This window comes from Otolemur garnettii, unplaced genomic scaffold (genome assembly GCF_000181295.1).
Source record: "Otolemur garnettii isolate 467f Iridium unplaced genomic scaffold, OtoGar3 scaffold00082, whole genome shotgun sequence".
NCBI classification, from domain to species: domain Eukaryota; kingdom Metazoa; phylum Chordata; class Mammalia; order Primates; family Galagidae; genus Otolemur; species Otolemur garnettii.
This window is the reverse complement of record NW_003852477.1, coordinates 7,761,566-7,778,679: the sequence shown is the minus strand read 5'-3', so window position 1 is coordinate 7,778,679 and position 17,114 is coordinate 7,761,566. Positions and strand designations below refer to the sequence as shown.

At 41.0% G+C, this 17,114-nt stretch overlaps 1 non-coding gene and 1 pseudogene across 2 annotated transcripts; one reads left to right on the top strand and one right to left on the bottom strand.

Moving 5' to 3' along the window:
• Positions 1–573: 573 nt before the first annotated feature.
• On the bottom strand, positions 574–680 carry LOC111726831. The gene has a single exon (XR_002774520.1). It is a non-coding gene; the product is annotated as a U6 spliceosomal RNA (small nuclear RNA).
• Positions 681–3,133: 2,453 nt separating this feature from the next.
• On the top strand, positions 3,134–4,081 carry LOC100948843 (annotated as a pseudogene). Its single transcript, XR_002774517.1, has one exon. The product of XR_002774517.1 is annotated as a eukaryotic translation initiation factor 4E type 2 pseudogene (transcript).
• Positions 4,082–17,114: the final 13,033 nt, after the last annotated feature.

The following is a 17,114-nucleotide window of genomic DNA, read 5'->3' as shown; positions in this document are numbered from 1 at the left end:
TCAGTTTTAAAGTTTAGCTTAGCAGGATATTGAATTCTGTGCTGAAAATTATTTTGTTTAAGAAGGTTAAAGGTAGATGACCTTTCCCCTGTCAGTCAATTGGCACTTACTCCTGGTTGCTTGCAGAATTTTCTCTTTCATCTTGTCTTTAGACAGGTTCATGACAATGTGTCTTGGAGAAGCTCTGTTTGAGTTGAGGTGACCCGGGGTTCGATATCCCTCAGACAGCAATGTGTTGGAATCTTTGGTGATACTTGGGAAATTTTCATTTATGATATCCTCCAGTATGGCTTCCATTCCTCTGGGACACTTTTATTCTTCTTCTGGGATACCTATAATAGGTATGTTTGAATGTTTTGTGAAGTTTAATCATTCTCTGAGCAAACATTCTGCTTTCTCTTCTGCCTCTTTAACTGCCTGTGTTAGCTCAAGAGCTTTATTCTCTAGCTCTGAGATTCTTTCTCCTGCATAGTCTAAACTGCATGGTTATTGATACCACATCTTTAAGTTTCCAGATTGACTCCTTCAATTCCTTAAGCTCCACTGTATCCTTTCTATATTCTTTTTTTTTTTTTAAATATGGAACGCTTCACGAATTTGCGTGTCATCCTTGCGCAGGGGCCATGCTAATCTTCTCTGTATCGTTCCAATTTTAGTATATGTGCTGCCTAAGCAAGCACCCTTTCTATATTCTTTATATCTTTCATCCCTTATTTGGTTCTGATTTTTTTTATTTCCTTTTGGTTATTTTCTACCTTCCTAGCAATTTCCTTCATTGTTTTTACCATCCATATTTTAAATTCCCTTTCTGTCATTTCTATCATTTCTTTATAGGTGGGATCCTCTGTGGTAGCTACCTCATGATCTCTTGTGGGGCACTAGGGGGAGGCTTGCTCTTTTCTGGTTTTTCATGTTGCCAGGAGTTTTATGTTGTTTCCTTCTCATGAATGTTTTCTTTTTGTCCATTTCCTCCCTCTACTTTTTCCTTTAATTTCCTCCTCTTTAAATTATTTTGTCTTTGTGCTTAGGAGTTGAAGTGTCCTTTTTGTGTAGGGCCACAGAGAAGAGAAGAGTGAATAGCAAGTAGAGAGAAAAGAAAGAAAAAGAGGAAAGAAAAAGAAAAGAAAGAGTAAAAGGAAAGATTGACAAAAAGAACAGAAGAACAGAAAGAGAGATGGGAATAATAGTGTCATTCAGCAGGGTGCTTTGACCCACATCTGCAATTTTTGACATCTAGGAGGCTGGGCTGGGTGGGTCTCTCAAAGTCAGGAGCTCCTTACCAGCCTGAGAAAAAACAAGACCCCTACCTTCACCAAATAGAGAGGGAAAAACAAACAAACAAACAAACAAACAAAAAATAGTATGTCACAGTGGAGACTTACCAATAGCATCCTTCCAAAGGTCAAAGCTTGAAGAACCCTCCTGACCAGGGGATCAAGGTTTCCTTAGCCAGGCCAATGTTGTGGTACCCCAGTCCAGGCCTCAGAGTGATGCTCTGACTCATAAATGAAATATACATTGGCAATGAATAAAATGGATCAGAAAAAAAGAAACAACAATAATAAAAGCATATAAAAAGTGAAAATAAACTTATATAAGATGTAAAAAAGGGGAATATATCTTAGGTATTATTTGAGAAATTTATGCAGAAAAGTAGAAATTTATAAGAAAAGTAGAAAATCTTTACAAAAGAGGAAAAAGACAGTAAAGAAAGTAAAGAAAGACTAAAAGGGGTAGAAAAACTGTAGCAAAAATGTAGTCCTTATTATTGAAGAAAGTAAAAATGGAAAAATAAAAATACAACAAAAAAAAACCTTAGTGGAAAAAGTTAGAAATAAAAAAGAATAAAAGGAGAAGAAAAACTGTAGCAAACATGGAGCCCTTACTATTGAATAAAGAAACAATGAAAAGTTATAAATACAAAAAACAAAATCTAAGGAGAAAAAAAACTACAAAAAGAAAGGAAAACATATATATTGCAATATATTGCCTGGAGTACAGGTGATGTTCTCAAGTAGTAGAGGCTAATCATGATCTTGATATGGCTGTATAAGATGGGAGCTAAAAGGCACTATCTAGTTGCTGAGGAGACCTGGTCTCATCTTCCTGATTTATTTGCCCTCAATCCTTCCAGGGTTGGGAGCCTGAAGCTCTCATCAGCCTACTTAAGAGTCATACCTTGACCTTTCCAAACTTGTCCCCTGGACATGAAGTGGCTTTCCTAGGAAAGTGGGCTTTGCTCAAGTTTCCCCAAGAGTGGCTGCCCAGCTCAGCAGGTATGCCAGAACTGGCCTCACACTAGGACACTGAAGGGTGGTCCTCCCAGGCAGCTCTTCCACAATAGCCATGCTCTGCCAGCACCTGAACAATGAGAGCTCTGCTCCTGTCGGTGGCTCAATCCCAGCTCCTAGGTACTGTTCAAGATCACTCACTTGCCCAAACTCTCCCAAGGTAATGCTGGCAAATGCCCAGATAAAAAAAAAAAGCAAGACAGGTGGTCTCTGTCTGAAACACATTGCTGAACTGGCCAGCATCTGCCAGCACACAAGCACTAGCCTTCTGTGCCTGTTCTCCACTGCTCTCTTTGTTGCCTCCCTGTGCCCCCACCAGTGATGTTTCTAGGCAGGGCTCCCCAGCCAGAGGTGCCTAGAGTCTCCCTGATCTTTCTGCTTACTAAGAAAGGCCTGGGAAGGAGTAGCTTTAGCGCTTGCCTCTTTAGCCCCACCAGGTGGGTGTTGCAGTTCTCATAACCTAACACAGACCTTTTTTTTTTTTTTTGAGACAGAGTCTCACTATGTTGTCCTGGGTAGAATGCCATGGCATCACAGCTTACAGCAACCTCAAACTCTTGGGCTTAAGTGATTCTCTTGCCTTAGCCTCCCAAGTAGCTGGGACTATAGACAACTGCCACAACACCCGGCTATTTTTTCTTTTTGGTTGTAGTTGTTGTTGTTTGGCAGGTTTACCCTGGGTTTTAACCCTCCAGCTCTGGTGTATGTGGCTGGCTCCCTAGCCGCTGAGCTACAAGTGCAGAGCCCTAACACAGACTTTCTAAAGGGTTCTTGTCATTTATGCAATTTTGTTTAAGAAATCAATCTGTTGAGGTGGAGCGGAAGTCACTCCGTGAGGCAGTGGCGACAGCAGCGGCGAAAGAATGAACAACAAGTTCAACGCCTTGAAAGATATGACAGTGGAGACCATGATCAGAATGAAGAAAACAGCACACAGAAATATGGTGAGAAGGAAAAAACGGAACGAGACAAGAATCAGAACAGTAGCAAAAGGAAGGCTGTTGTCCCTGGACCAGCAGAGTACCCCATGGTACCACTTTCTGGTACTCCAGGAGAACCCCTGCGGTCCTACCAGCTCACAAAGCTATGAACAGAATATCAAACAAATTGGCACCTTTGCCTCTGTGGAGCAGTTCTGGAGGTTTTATAGCCACATGGTACGTCCTGGGGACCTGACAGGCCACAGTGACTTCAATCTCTTCAAAGAAGGAATTAAACCCATGTGGGAGGATGATGCAAATAAAAACGGTGGCAAGTGGATTATTCTGGTTGTGAAAGGGCTTGGCTTCCCGTTGCTGGGAGAATCTCATCCTGGCCATGTTGAGGGAACAGTTCATGGTAGGAGAGGAGATCTGTGGGGCTGTGGTCTCTGTCCACTTTCAGGAGGACATTATTTCAATAGGGAATAAGACTGCCAGTGACCAAGCAACCACAGCCCGAGTCAGGGATACACTTCAGCAAGTGCTCAACTTACCTCCCAACACCATTATGGAATACAGAACTCACACCAACAGCATCAAAATGCCAGGCAGACTGGGCCCCCAAAGGCTTCTTTTTCAAAACCTCTGGAAGCCTCGGATGAATGTGCCATGACCCTCTCCCTCTCTGGATGGCACCATCATTGAAGCTGGCGTCATCGGAGTCTCTTGTTCTGTTGGTGTGCTACCTGGAAGATCCTTCTGTCCTGGACAAGAGGAATTGGAAGAGCATTTTATGTTTTAATAACAGGCTGACACACAGCAGCTACAGCATCAGCTGAGATCACTTAATAAATGGTGCTAAACTAAAAAAAAAAAAAGAAAGAAAGAAATCAATCTGTTTCTTCAATAAGAATTTCTGGTCTACATATATATTAAGCTCATAAGACACATGTTTGGGCAACTGTATCTTTTCTCTAGCCAGTTGGTATGCAGTAGGAAAATTATATAAATGGGCATTTGTGTTATTAAATTAGTACATACAGAGCTTTTAATATAATAAAGAAAGTGCCATGTGGCTCAGTGAGTAGGGCACCGGTTCCATATACCGAGGGTGGTGGGTTCGAACCCAGCCCTGGCCCAGCTGCAACAACAGCAAAAGTAGCTGTAAGGCGCCTGTAGTCTCAGCTACTTGAGAGGCTGAGGTAAGAGAATCGCCTAAGCCCAAGGAGTTGGAGGTTGCCGTGAGCTGTGACTTCACAGCACTCTACCGAGGGTTAATAAGTAAAACTGTCTTAAAAAAAAAAAAAAAGAAAGAAAATGTCATGAAGGCTATGTTAACCAGTTTGATTCTTTTTTTTTTTTTTTTTGCAGTTTCTGGCCAGAGCCAGGTTTGAACCCTCCATCTCTGGTATATGGGGCTGGCACCCTACTCCTTTGAGCCACAGGCACCGCCCATGAATTGATTCTTACATAAAGCTCTGCTCTGATTATCTTCTGACATGTTCAGCCAACACTGAAATCAGTGTCTAAGTTCAATACCCTTGACTGCCTACTCTATCAGTTCTTCCTAACTGACCCCCTGGAGTCTGGCTGACAACGAACTGTTCCACTTTCACTGGCAATGATTGTCCTGCAGGAAAGTACATATAGATTAGAATATCATATTTTTTTCTCTCATCCAAGTAAACCGGCTGACCAATGCTATTATTAAAACGCATGTTCCTCACCTATGGATGATGCTGAAAGAGACAGAGTGTACTGGAAATTCTGCTTAGAGAAAAAAAAAACCTAAGACTAGTTCACCGATTTGAGTATTTTACTCTCTAGACCCATGGAAAATCACTGCTTCCCTCAGTCCTAAAAGTGAAAAGAAAATGCGTATTTATATTGTGTCACAATTTGGGGAGAGGGAACAGAAAAATGTCGTACCTAAAACAGTCAATAAACTAAAACCTTACATTTTACAATACATAGATATATTCATATCTACAGATACATAAATGTTAATTTAAATGTCAGTTGCACCTTCATTATTTAGGATAAGCAACTCTCGGCACCTTAGGTAGGCAGTTTGCATTCATAAACGTTAAGATTAAAATTAAGGCTAACTATTGACCTTGGTCTCAACTTCTGTAGTTGACACAAACTCTTCCAGAGTCAGATGGTTTAACAGTAAAGTGCAGATAAGAACTGCCTCCTAATGTGGTGTAGCACTAATTGAGATACATTTTGTAAACTCCTGAAAGGAATGCCTTGCACCAATAAGCAGCTTAAAGAACTCATTCCTACAACTCAGTCATCTAAAGCCCTCACAGATAAGGTCAGAAACATTCTCACCCTGAACAAAGCAGTGCCGGTCAGTTGTGAAAGCACTGTGTGTGGCAGAGATGGCCTTCAACTCTGTCTTCTACGTCATTTTTCACACAGAGGCATCTTGTATTTGTCGAGAATTTCCACCTCAAATGTTTGGAAATACACCGCATCTGTGCTGTCCAGTGTGCCAGCCAATAGTTACCTTTGGCTACCCTGAGCACTTGAACATGGCAAGTACAACCAAGGAGCTAAATTATTTTGTTCAATTTAAACTTAAATTTAGGGAGCCACAGGTTCATGGCTGTCACATTGGCGTAGTGGTAGAGGCCATCAAAAAGTGAAACAAGTGTGGATCCTCCTGTAACTATGAAGAAAAAAAATCCATCCCTTTTTTTTTTTTTTGGTCTTCTGAGCTCTAAAGAAGTGGTAGAAATGATCGTGTTGTTTAATAGGCTCCCGGCTCTCTGGCCCATAAGACAAACATGAAAGAGAAAGAATTTAGAAAAACCCGTATCTGCCGGGGGAGAAATATCAAACTTTTGGCATTAACTGCAGACTCCATTTCTTTTACTATGAACAGGATTTCCTGGGAGCTATGGACTGTAGCACATCCAGCCTTGTATACAGAGTAACGACAGCCGGACATGATCATGTCAAGAACATTCAGAGGCATAGAATCAAAGGGAGCATTTGATAAACATCCTCTCCCCCCAAGTTTCACAGTTATATTCAGAAAGTGTACAATTTTTTTTAAGACCCTTTAGTTTATTAAGGAAAATATCATCTAGGCAATTTAAAGGGTTAACCATTTGTAGAAATTGTTTGAAACAAAGAATTTCACGTTTCTTGGGTGAAAAGCGAAACTCCTATAGAAAATGTGAAGCAAGACGGACTTTCCATGAATGATGAAATCCCACTGTGAGGTTGTGATCCATAGCTTCTTCATGGTTAAAACTACATTTCTGGTAAAACCACAGCTTTTTGGTAAGCTAGTGTTACCATACGCAATAGGTTACAGTTGCTTGTAGGCCTATGAGGCTGATGAAAACTATTATATCTACAGGACTTTGGTATTTCTCATTAATAGGTATCATCTTCATAAAGGCCATACAGATATCTCCCCTGGTTATTTTTTTTCTCAGCTCCCAGAGAAGCCAGCAGGTCCACTGAGGTCCAGCTGAGGTGCACCAGTAACAATACCATACCTACAGCCAAAGCCGTCTTCCTGGGGCCATCTGATAGACAGATGGAAGCTGGCTTTTTTTCACTCAGAAGAAGATCAAAAGCACCATATGTAATCCAGATGTGAGAGAAAAGAAAGATCAATTTTCTGAGTAGTAAAAATAATTCAGTGAAGAACAATGTAAAATTTACATCACAAACATCCAAACTTCCGTTACCAGGGAAGAAAACCACAATGGATATTCAGCATTTTTAATTAAAACAAGAAGAATGGGATGAAGAAGATTTTTCCCATGACATATTTTATTTTCATCAGCCTTCTAAAGACCTCAGGAAAGCAATTTTTTAGAAACATAGTTTTCAGAAATGCCTGAGGCTTAATTCATTTAGACCAGTGGTTCTCAACCTTCCTAATGCTGCGACCCTTTAATACAGTTCCTGCAGGTCGCAACCCACAGGTTGAGAACCGTTGATTTAGATCATGCCCTCATCCTGAAGTTCAATACTTTATTTCTGCTCTGTGCTTCAAAAAAATACCCGTCAGACCAAGAAAGCTGTGTTATTTAGCTGTCCACTTTGGGAGAGGCATAAGGCCATTCTCTATTACTTTGTTGTGCTCTCAAGAGTTGACAAAGTGACATTTAAATCCGAGATGACCCTGAACATATATTGCTAAGATCTCCTCCTGTGAGAACTTTCTCCATCATGGTCTCCCTACTGGCCCTCAGAATTCACCCCTCTAGGCCTGCTGAGGTCTTGCTTCTTAGGCAGTCACTGAGTTTGGCATGGAGGGTAGGCCAGGCCCATGCTGATGATATGCAGGACTCATCCAGTGGGAGATTTTGGCTCGAGGACTTCCCATTGCTCTGAGTGAACGTTTCTCGAAACCGCGCAGTAGAAGAAGCCCAGTTTCTTTCCTGTCCCACAGATTTTAGGTCTTTATTGTGGTCCGAAGTTTCTCTCACCTTCTTCTGCTCCTTCCCCTCCAAAAATTTCTTTTATGTTTATCCTATCTTGATGTCAGCTTCTTGGTGGACCCAAATGAATGTCTAGAAAGCAGATATTATAGTAAGGTGGAGATTTGGGACTAGCTCACTCATCAATCTGGTAGGCAGGGAAGATATTATTCTCAGTGGTAAGAGGGGCACACATGATGCCTGGAAAAAGGTAATTACCCAATTGCTAAAGATTTCACTGGTGGTAACCTGACAGAACATCCTGGTGGAAAGGAACACTGAAGATGTGATGGCTCAGAATTTTGAAATATATGGTGGAATGACATGGAAATGTGGAATAGGGAGTTTCAAGAATTGGTGTGTTTACTGAAGCAACTATTAAGCTGGCAAAAATTGCCAGGATCAACTTTTCTGAACTCTGTAATCTAACCAAAAACTTGTAACAATTAGGAGGGTGCTTAATGAAGAAAGAAGCTGCTAAATTTTTTGTGATAGAGTGTTGTGGCATTTTACTTAAGTACCAGCCATCTCCCACCCCCAGCTCAGCAGCCGTCATAAGAACAGTGGCCCACATTCCTAGCGCAGCTTCCTGGTTCTGGAGAGGGTGGCAATATAGATCTTGTTAAAGAATTGTGGCTGTGATTTTATCTGGCAGTTTCATGAGGGATCGATAGAGGCTGACCTTTGTTTTATTCCTTTTAAGTTGGCTTTCCACATGCCTGTCTATAAAAGCATTTAAAGACATATATTACCCACAGACGTGAATTATCCTTAGGATAAAGAGTGACAAGTGGGGCAGAGGTAGACTGGAGAGTCTTGCAAGGAGGAACTTGAGAGGGAAGATTCTTGGGTGATCAAGGGGTTGAAGGATTATCCAGCATGCTGGGGAATCCAGAGTGTAATAAGCATGAGCTGGTCTTCCTTGGTGACTGTTTTCTGCATGCCCAGAAAAGACCTGAGAGGATCCTACATCCTAAATCACACCTTTGGCTGATTTTAAGCCTCTATGCAAGGAGAAGATGAAGACAAAGGCAGAGTTGTAGAATTCCTGGTTTAGAATTGCCGAACTGCTCTATCTCAAAGCCATTCTGCAAAGACTGGAAGAGGTTTTTAAACATATTTTTGGCTCCAAACATGTAAGGAAATCTGCAGTAAGTCAATGGTTGACTACTGAGATAATGAAACAGAGATTTCAGTGATCACATAGGACGAGAAATCCACTCCTCACAAAACATGCTGAGGAGGGAGCAAACTTGATTTTCAGAGTTCTATCAGTATGATAAGTATACTTATACTTATAATATGCCAAGTTTTCAACAAAAATCACAAGCATACAAAGAACAAGAAAGGATGGTCCACTTACAGGAAAAAAAGAAATACAGTCTCCAAGGAAGACCAAACACTGGACTTTAAATCAATTGCCTTAAATATGCTCAAAGAGCTAAAGAAAACCAGGAGAATGATGTATGAGCAAACAAATAATATCATAAAACGATAAAAGTAATGAAAAGAAACCAAATAGTAACTTTGTTGCTGAAAAGTATAATAGCTAAAATGAAAAATTTGCAGGAGGGTTTCAACAGCAGATTTGAGCAAGCAGAAGAAAGAATCAGTGATCTTGAATACGGAACAAGTGAAATTATTCAGCTGGATAAGCAAAGAGAAAAAATAATAAAGAAAAATGAACAGAGCATAAGAGAATCATGGGACACAGTCAAGCATACCAACATATGTATTACCAGAGTCTGAGAAAGAAAAGAAAGAATATTTGAAAAAATAATTGCTCAAAATTTCCCATATATGATGAAAGACATAAATTTATAAATCCAGGATGCTCAATGAACTTCAAATAGTATACACTCAGAGAGATCCATGCTGAGATACAGTATAATAAAAAGTCAAAACCAAAGAGAGGGCTGGACATCTGTAGCTCAGCAGCTAGGGCGCCGGCCACATACACCGGGTCTGGCAGGTTTGAACCTGGCCTGGGCCTGCCAAATGACAACTACAACAACAACAAAAAAATAGCCAGGTGTTGTGGTGGGCGCCTGTAGTCCCAGCTACTTGGGGAGGCTGAGGCAAGAGAATTGCTTAAGCACAGGAATTTGAGGTTGCTGAGAGCTATGATGCTGCAGCACTCTACCAAGGGTGACAAAAAGTGAAACTCTGTCTAAAAAAAAAAAAAAGCCAAAGAGAGAATCTTAAAAGGAAGAAGCGAGAATGACTTGTGATATACAAGAGATCCTCAATGAGATTAATAGCCGATTTCTCATCAGAAACCTTGGCAGCCAGAAAGTGGTGGGATGACATATTTAAAGTATTAAAAGGAAAAAAAAAAAACCCTCAGGTGCCACCCTGGAGGAAACTATCTTGAAATAGGAGATTTAACACTCAGACAAAGATCCCAGGGGATAGGTCAAATTCATGACTAGGGAAGTTTTTAGAGACCTGAAAAAAAAAAAGCTAATTTTCAGATCCAGGTAACTATCAACAGAAGAGGTGGTTGAATCCCTAGGAGGAAAGATCATGTATACTACAGCAAACATGTGATGATTGCCTCAGTTCTTCTCAAAGGTACATAATGACCGCTTTCTTGAATGGCTATATAATGGAGAAAAGGGAATCTTCAGACATCTTGAGGGCTACTGAATCTATGGTCTCAATTGACATTAATACCCAAAGACTCACAGTATCATTATGGTCTTCCCACTAGAGTGGGAGCTTATGATGTCTGGGTAATAAATGAAGTCCACTTTACAGTAGGGCTACCAGATCTGGAGACCCAGCCAGTGGTCACTTCTACAGTTTTTGAGGATATAATTGAAATTGGTCTATTTCACAGTTGGATTTTGGATAGGATCCTAATGTAGATGGGATATCCTCAGGAAGATCCCAAGTTTGTTCTCTGTGTTGCGATAAAAAATAAAGTCCAGGCTAACCCCACTGTTGGTTTTGATTTCATGATATGTAGCAGTCCGTATAGCTTATGGCTAGGAGGAGTGAGAGTTATAAGAAATACCTATATAGCTCAATAATGGAACACCTTGGCGGAAAGGACATGGAGAGAGAGTTAGCTCTCGTAACAAGCATGAAAGCTCATGAGATGAGAGCAGTGGTGAATTGGCAGTCTCTACACCTGTGGTGTTGAGAAGCACGAGATTAGCCTTAGATTAGGCTGGAGGAGAAGGCAGTCGGGAAGTGTGCACTTTCTATCATGGACTCGTTTACTCTCTCTAAGACACACTCTCTCTCTCCAACTAAGGTAGGTAGCCCTCAGGCACCTAAGAGAAACTGTTCCTGAGCAAGGTAGCTTAGTGGTCCACGGCCGGAACCTACCTAAGCCAGGCCCAAGACCTGGCCAGTCCTGGGCCCTGACCATGATGGGTTTTTAAATCTTAGTATGTCAAAGCATTCTAAGTTGCTTTAGAAAATTATTAAAAATGCCTATAATCCCAGCACTCTGGGAGGCTGAGGAGGGTGAATTGCCTGAACTCACAAGTTTGAGACCACCCTGAGCAAAAGCGAGACCTCATTTCTAACATAGCAGGTGCCTGTAGTCCCAGCTACTCCAGAGGCTGAGGCAAGAGAAGTGCTTGAGCCCAAGCGCAGGAGGTTGCTATGAGCTCTGACGCTACGACACTCTACCAAGGGTGACAAAGTGAGACTCTGCCTCAAAAAAAAAAAAAAAAAAGTTAGAAAATGGAAGAGCTGAAATATTGACAAGAGATTAGTGGTGAATATGTTACAAAGAAAAAGTTCATGCTGAGGAGTCTAATGCAGTGGGACACCCTAAATTAAAAACAGTGATAATTTCATGACTCAGTTAGAAAGCCTAGCAAACCATGGACAAAGAAGGTATTTAAAAATTTCAGTAGCCACTGAAGAAACCAAGGGGGTTTTCAAGAAACTTAATTTTAAAAATTACCTCCAGATGGTTTTACAGACAGATTTCAGCTAATTCTTGTGCAATATGAAATGTCCCAGACTGTACTGAGCGAGGCACAGAATTCTGACCCTGCTATTGTGATGACGATGCTAATAATAAGAACAACTCCAGCCACAATAGCAAATGCTTCATTAAGAGCTTACTAAGTGGCTCGGCACCTGTGGCTCAAGCGGCTAAGGCGCCAGCCACATACACCTAAGGTGGCGGGTTCGAATCCAGTCCAGGCCCGCCAAACAACAATGATGGCTGCAACCAAAAAATGGCCAGGCGTTGTGGCGGGCGCCTGTGGTCCCAGCTACTTGGGAGGCGGAGGCAGGAGACTCGCTTGAGCCCAGGAGTTGGAGGTTGCTGTGAGCTGTGATGCCACAGCACTCTATCCAGGGGGACAGCTTGAGGCTCTGTCTCAAAAAAAAAAAAAAAAAAGAGCTTACTAAGTGCCAGGAATTCAATTTAGTGCTTTATGAAAATTGGCTCATTTGATTAAATCCTCACGGTATCCTAACCACTAGGATTAACATTATCCCCACACAAAAATGAATCGCCTAAGAGAGACTAAGTTTATCTAAGTTGCAGTCATAGAGCTAAAATCAAGCTGTCTTTCTCCAGGAATCATAATCTTGCTCACTTGGCAAGACCAACCGTTTTATTATGAAAAAAGAAAACTAATTTTATTGAATATGATTCATTTATGCAAAACTGAAACAATTTCTGGTTTTCCCCACCTCCACTAAGTTTCCTCTGTGTTGTAGTCCTTTCCCTGCTCTAAGATGAATATTGGACCCATGACACAGATTTTTATTCACTTTTATGTGATATAAATTCCTCTGTTTATATTCAGATACTATAAACAGCCAGTCCAGCTTAATACTTTCAGAAGTTTGGGAGCTGAAAAAGTTCACGAACCACTGCACAGGGGGAAATCAATCAGAACAAGGAACGAAGTAAACAAATCTATTTTCATTGCAGTTATTTAACACCATTTAAATCTGGAATAGCATGGCAGCATAGAAAGAAAGTGACAGAGAAAGGAAATATTATTGTTACAGACACAAAGGCAAAATATGAGAAAAATGATGAGAACTAATCACAGAGTTCAGTTAGCTGTTTGCTATGAAATAATTACGCAGCTACTCTTCCAAAGTATTCGAAATTCTTAGAGGTTCAGCTACATGTGATGGAAGTTTCTAACTGTTCCTGATGAATATAAAGAAAGCCTCTAAAACTTGGAGATCTAATCCACTTTATTGGATGTGAAGCTTCCATATGATAAAGATGTCTGGTTTATCTAAGATCAACCATAACAGGCAAGGAATCTCCAATCAATTTATTGCTAGGACCTTTTTTTTTTTTTACATCAAACTAATATAAATAAAAAGTAAACACACGATAATAAATGTGATAAAATAGCTGGGTAATTATTGTAACCATGGACCATGGAAGGATTTATCTGGGCACGTGCATGAATTACAATGATTAATAAGGTAGAATAAAAAGGCGTTTACCAGCATTAAAGAGAGAGATACATTATTGAAAGCAAAAATAAAGGCTAGAAAAAGACCCAATGTGTGGGATTTCAATGCAATTAGAAAAGAATGGTTAACTCAAGAGTTGATGCTAGTTAATTATTTGGAAATTAAAATTCAACTTGTTATTTTTAAATTGCACATTCCCAGATGTTGTACATTTCCAAATTAATCTCAAAGTACAAATGCATTCAATGAAATAAAACCATAACGGATGATATTAAAATATATTGATAAATACTTCTGTAAACCTAGAGTATTGGAGTCATTACATCAAAACTCAGAAAATATAAGTAAAATAATGACAAAAGAAAAGATTAGACAACATAAAAAGAGACAACTGCATAGCAAAATTCTCATGAATTAAATTAAGATTTAAAAATGATTGGGAAATTATTTTGATAATATTACAGGTAAAATATAAATGTAATTAGTATTGGAGAAAACTATCATATACCAAAGGCGAACATTTTCACCACAGAAAAGGGGGCAAATGTCACCACAAGAAATGAGAATAGTGTATGAGAGCATTGTTACAGCTATGTAAGGAAATAACATTTAAACCACCCAGTATAATTTTTCACATATCAAATTTACTATGGTTGCGAAGAATGCTGACACACAGCTCTGGAAATGTGGGTCGACTGTATGCCCTCACATGAGGCTTCTCTGGAAATGCAAATTGGTTCACTTTTGCCAGGCAATTTTCAATATATTTCAGAATTTCTAATTCTGTCCAGATGCTTTGGCCTAGCATTTGCATTCTAGGAATGCTTTTGTTTGTTTGTTTTTTGAGATAGAGTTTCACTTTGTTGCCCTGGGTAGAGTGCTATGGCGTCACAGCTCACAGCAACCTCAGACTCCTGGGCTCAAGCGACACACTTGCCTCAGCCTTCTCAGTAGCTGGGACTACAGACACCCACCACAATGCCTGGCTATATTTTTAGAGACAAGGTCTTGCTCTAGCTCAGGGTAGTCTTGAACCTGTGAGCTCAGCAATCCACCCACCTCGGCTTCCCAAAGTGCTAGGATTACACGCGTGAGCCACCGGGCCTGGCCCAAGGAATGATTTTTAATCAGAGAAACATGCAAAGGAAAAGGGAGAGGATGCTTGTTAATACTAGAAATAGTCAGGGTTACATTTCTATACTTGAGTACTGGTAAATACTCAGTAAGTCATAGTTCATTCATTTATGCTACCTTGAGGTCATTAACATGGTAATGTACTTGTATTTTAAATGAGTATTTGCTTAGGATAAATTGCTTGATGGTAAAAACAGGTGTGGTAGGATCCTATTTTATATGAATGAATAAATGTATGTTCTAGGGTTTGGCCAAGAGCATCATATGGGAAGAATTGTGCCTTTTGGGGCACAGCCATATGTCATATCTACTTACTTTGGAGGCACAGAGCAAACATTTGGCCTTTCACATTGTGTTTCTGGCTGGTGATGAGTTTGCCCTTTGTGAGGTGTGTGAATGTATGTGACAGACAAGAATAGCCTTCCTCACCTCTCCGTAGGCCCATTGACAGGGATCATCATTATTTAACCCTCGGATCTCACTGCATTCAGAAGGGAGGGTTTCAAATCCAACACTTGATGTGCCCAAATACATAAACATGCAAAACCTGCCCTCTCGGTGTTATGGCAAATGATTCAGAAAAATGAGATACCGATCGTATGAGAGAGAAATGGGTAAACGAACAGGAACAGAGGAAACAGGAATGTTCTGTATAGGAATGAGGAGACAGAGGCTGCCGAGTCACCATAATGAAATAGCGATTCCTCCCCTTCCTCCTCCATTTCCTTTTCTTCCTCCTTCTTGGCTGGTCCCTGATAGCAACTACCACATTCAAGAATGAATTCTTCCAACCCTGTACAAGAGTCTTTCCAGAAAGCTATGGTCTCCCCTCTGCTGCTGTGAATTTCCTCAGTTTATTCCCTGTGTTCTTTGCATCCTTCCTTCTTCTTGCCTCAAGTTCCCTGTAGACTTGGGAGTTGTCCTCCAAGACAGCCTTCTGGGTCTGGGGAAGGCCTGAATGAAGCCACTTTCAAGAACATGGAGCACGGACTCCTTGTCACTGAAGCCACCACAGGACAAGGAAAAATTATGTTTATTGGGGCATGGCTGGACTGGGCACACCATGGAAAAGTTCCAGAAGCACCACCCCCCTGTAAAATCCCTCATTTGTTAGGCTGAATGGAAACATTTGGGCAATCGTGAAGCACTGAAAGCTTCCTGGCCAGGAAGTGGCCTGGTAAGAAGAAGCCTCTGAGGCTTAGCAACTGGCATCAGTGTGTTTTTTGTGGACTAACACAGAAAGCGAAGCTAGCTCTCTGCTAAAAGCGGGAGGAAATAAGCCTTGAGCAGCTTCTAGTTAGTCCCCCCTGCTCTGCTTTGAATGTGGTTATTATTTAGGAGTTGCTTATGTGAACCCTCCATTCATTAGTGCAACAAATATGTGTTGGGTGTCTTAACATATGAGGCTTGTTCCCCTCCCTAGGGCTGCACCGCTGAGCCCCCTGAGGTGTGTCCTGGGTCTTCCTGCTCCTCTGGCCCTGCTCTTTCCCTAAGCCTGACTGTGTTGCCAAAACCTCCTGTTTGCAGGCTGCTCCCCATACATTTCTCAGGGTCTCTCAAAGCTGGCCCCACACTGACTAGGGGCTTGAACCTGGTGAGCCTTCCATAGATCAGAGGAAAGGAAGCAGTGTCTGCTCATCTCCAGGGAGTCAAGATTTCCAAGAAGCAGCACCTAGGACTGTCCACATCTCTGAGAGGTCACCATGTCAACAGCACAGAGTGGACTGAGAGCCGGGCTTCACGTGCTGACTCACCCTCTAAGTCTCTGTTTAGGTCTTGAACAAACTCACCCTGTGTTTGCATTTACCAGGTTCCATAGAAACATGTTTTCCTAGAAGACAATACTATTGGAGCTTTAACAATGATGAGTTGCACCCACATAGGTGAACATAAAAATTTGATTTTATGTATCAGTCCTTAAGGAGTAATTTCATTCCAGTTGTATTTATGTAGTTCACAAAATGCACCTAAAACATTCATAACCCAAACATACCAATAAAAATTTCTTTAATACAGATTTGACCTGAAGTAGGATAGAGCCCCCCAAAGTCAGCTATATTTGAGTATTTCAAAAGACAGACCTCCCCTTTTTTTCTTTTGCTTTTTTTTTGTAGAGATAAGTTCTCACTATGTTGTGCAGGCTGATCTTGAACTCTTGGCCTCAAGTGATCCTCCAGCGTTGGCCTCCTGAGTAACTGGGATTATAGGTGTAAGCCACCACTCACAGCAGGTGCCCTTTCTAATTCTCAGAGACAGGAGAGTCATAAGTCATTTCACCTGTCAGCATACCTGTGATAAACCTTTCCCTATGGAAGTAGGCTTTCCAAACTCAAAAGCTCATCTTCCCTTCCAGCACATTCTTGGCCCTGAGTTCATCATTCTCTCGGAGGCTGAGCTGGATGGCTTTTATACTTTGCCCTGGAGACCAGCATGGAATCAGCCAAGATTTCTGTCAAGTCTCCATCCCCATCTACAAGGCCAGACAGACTCTGAGATATCCATTTTCATAATATCTGCAGAGTGTCCTGAGGAGATAATGTTTTATGATGCCCAGGAATTGACCTTGGAATAGAATTTCTTCTCCATATTACTCTGCATTTAAAAAGTACCATTTCCACCAAGCTTCTGAGTGACCTTCCAGAGCCTGTCAGCCCAGATCTCTGCACCTATCCTGTGCAAATCACAGCTCATGGAAACGGGAGGGCTGCTGCTCAGGGGACCTTGAGGAGGATGGGAAGATCTGCCCTTCCCTTATTAATTAAGCAGTATAAAGATGATAAATTTTAACTCTGTTAAAATTATTGTCACCCTTGAACAATGATGAGGGCTAAAGGGTATGGTGATTTGGATTCCAAGCAGTATAAACTTTAGTAGGTAAAGTTGACATTTTTTTTTTTTTT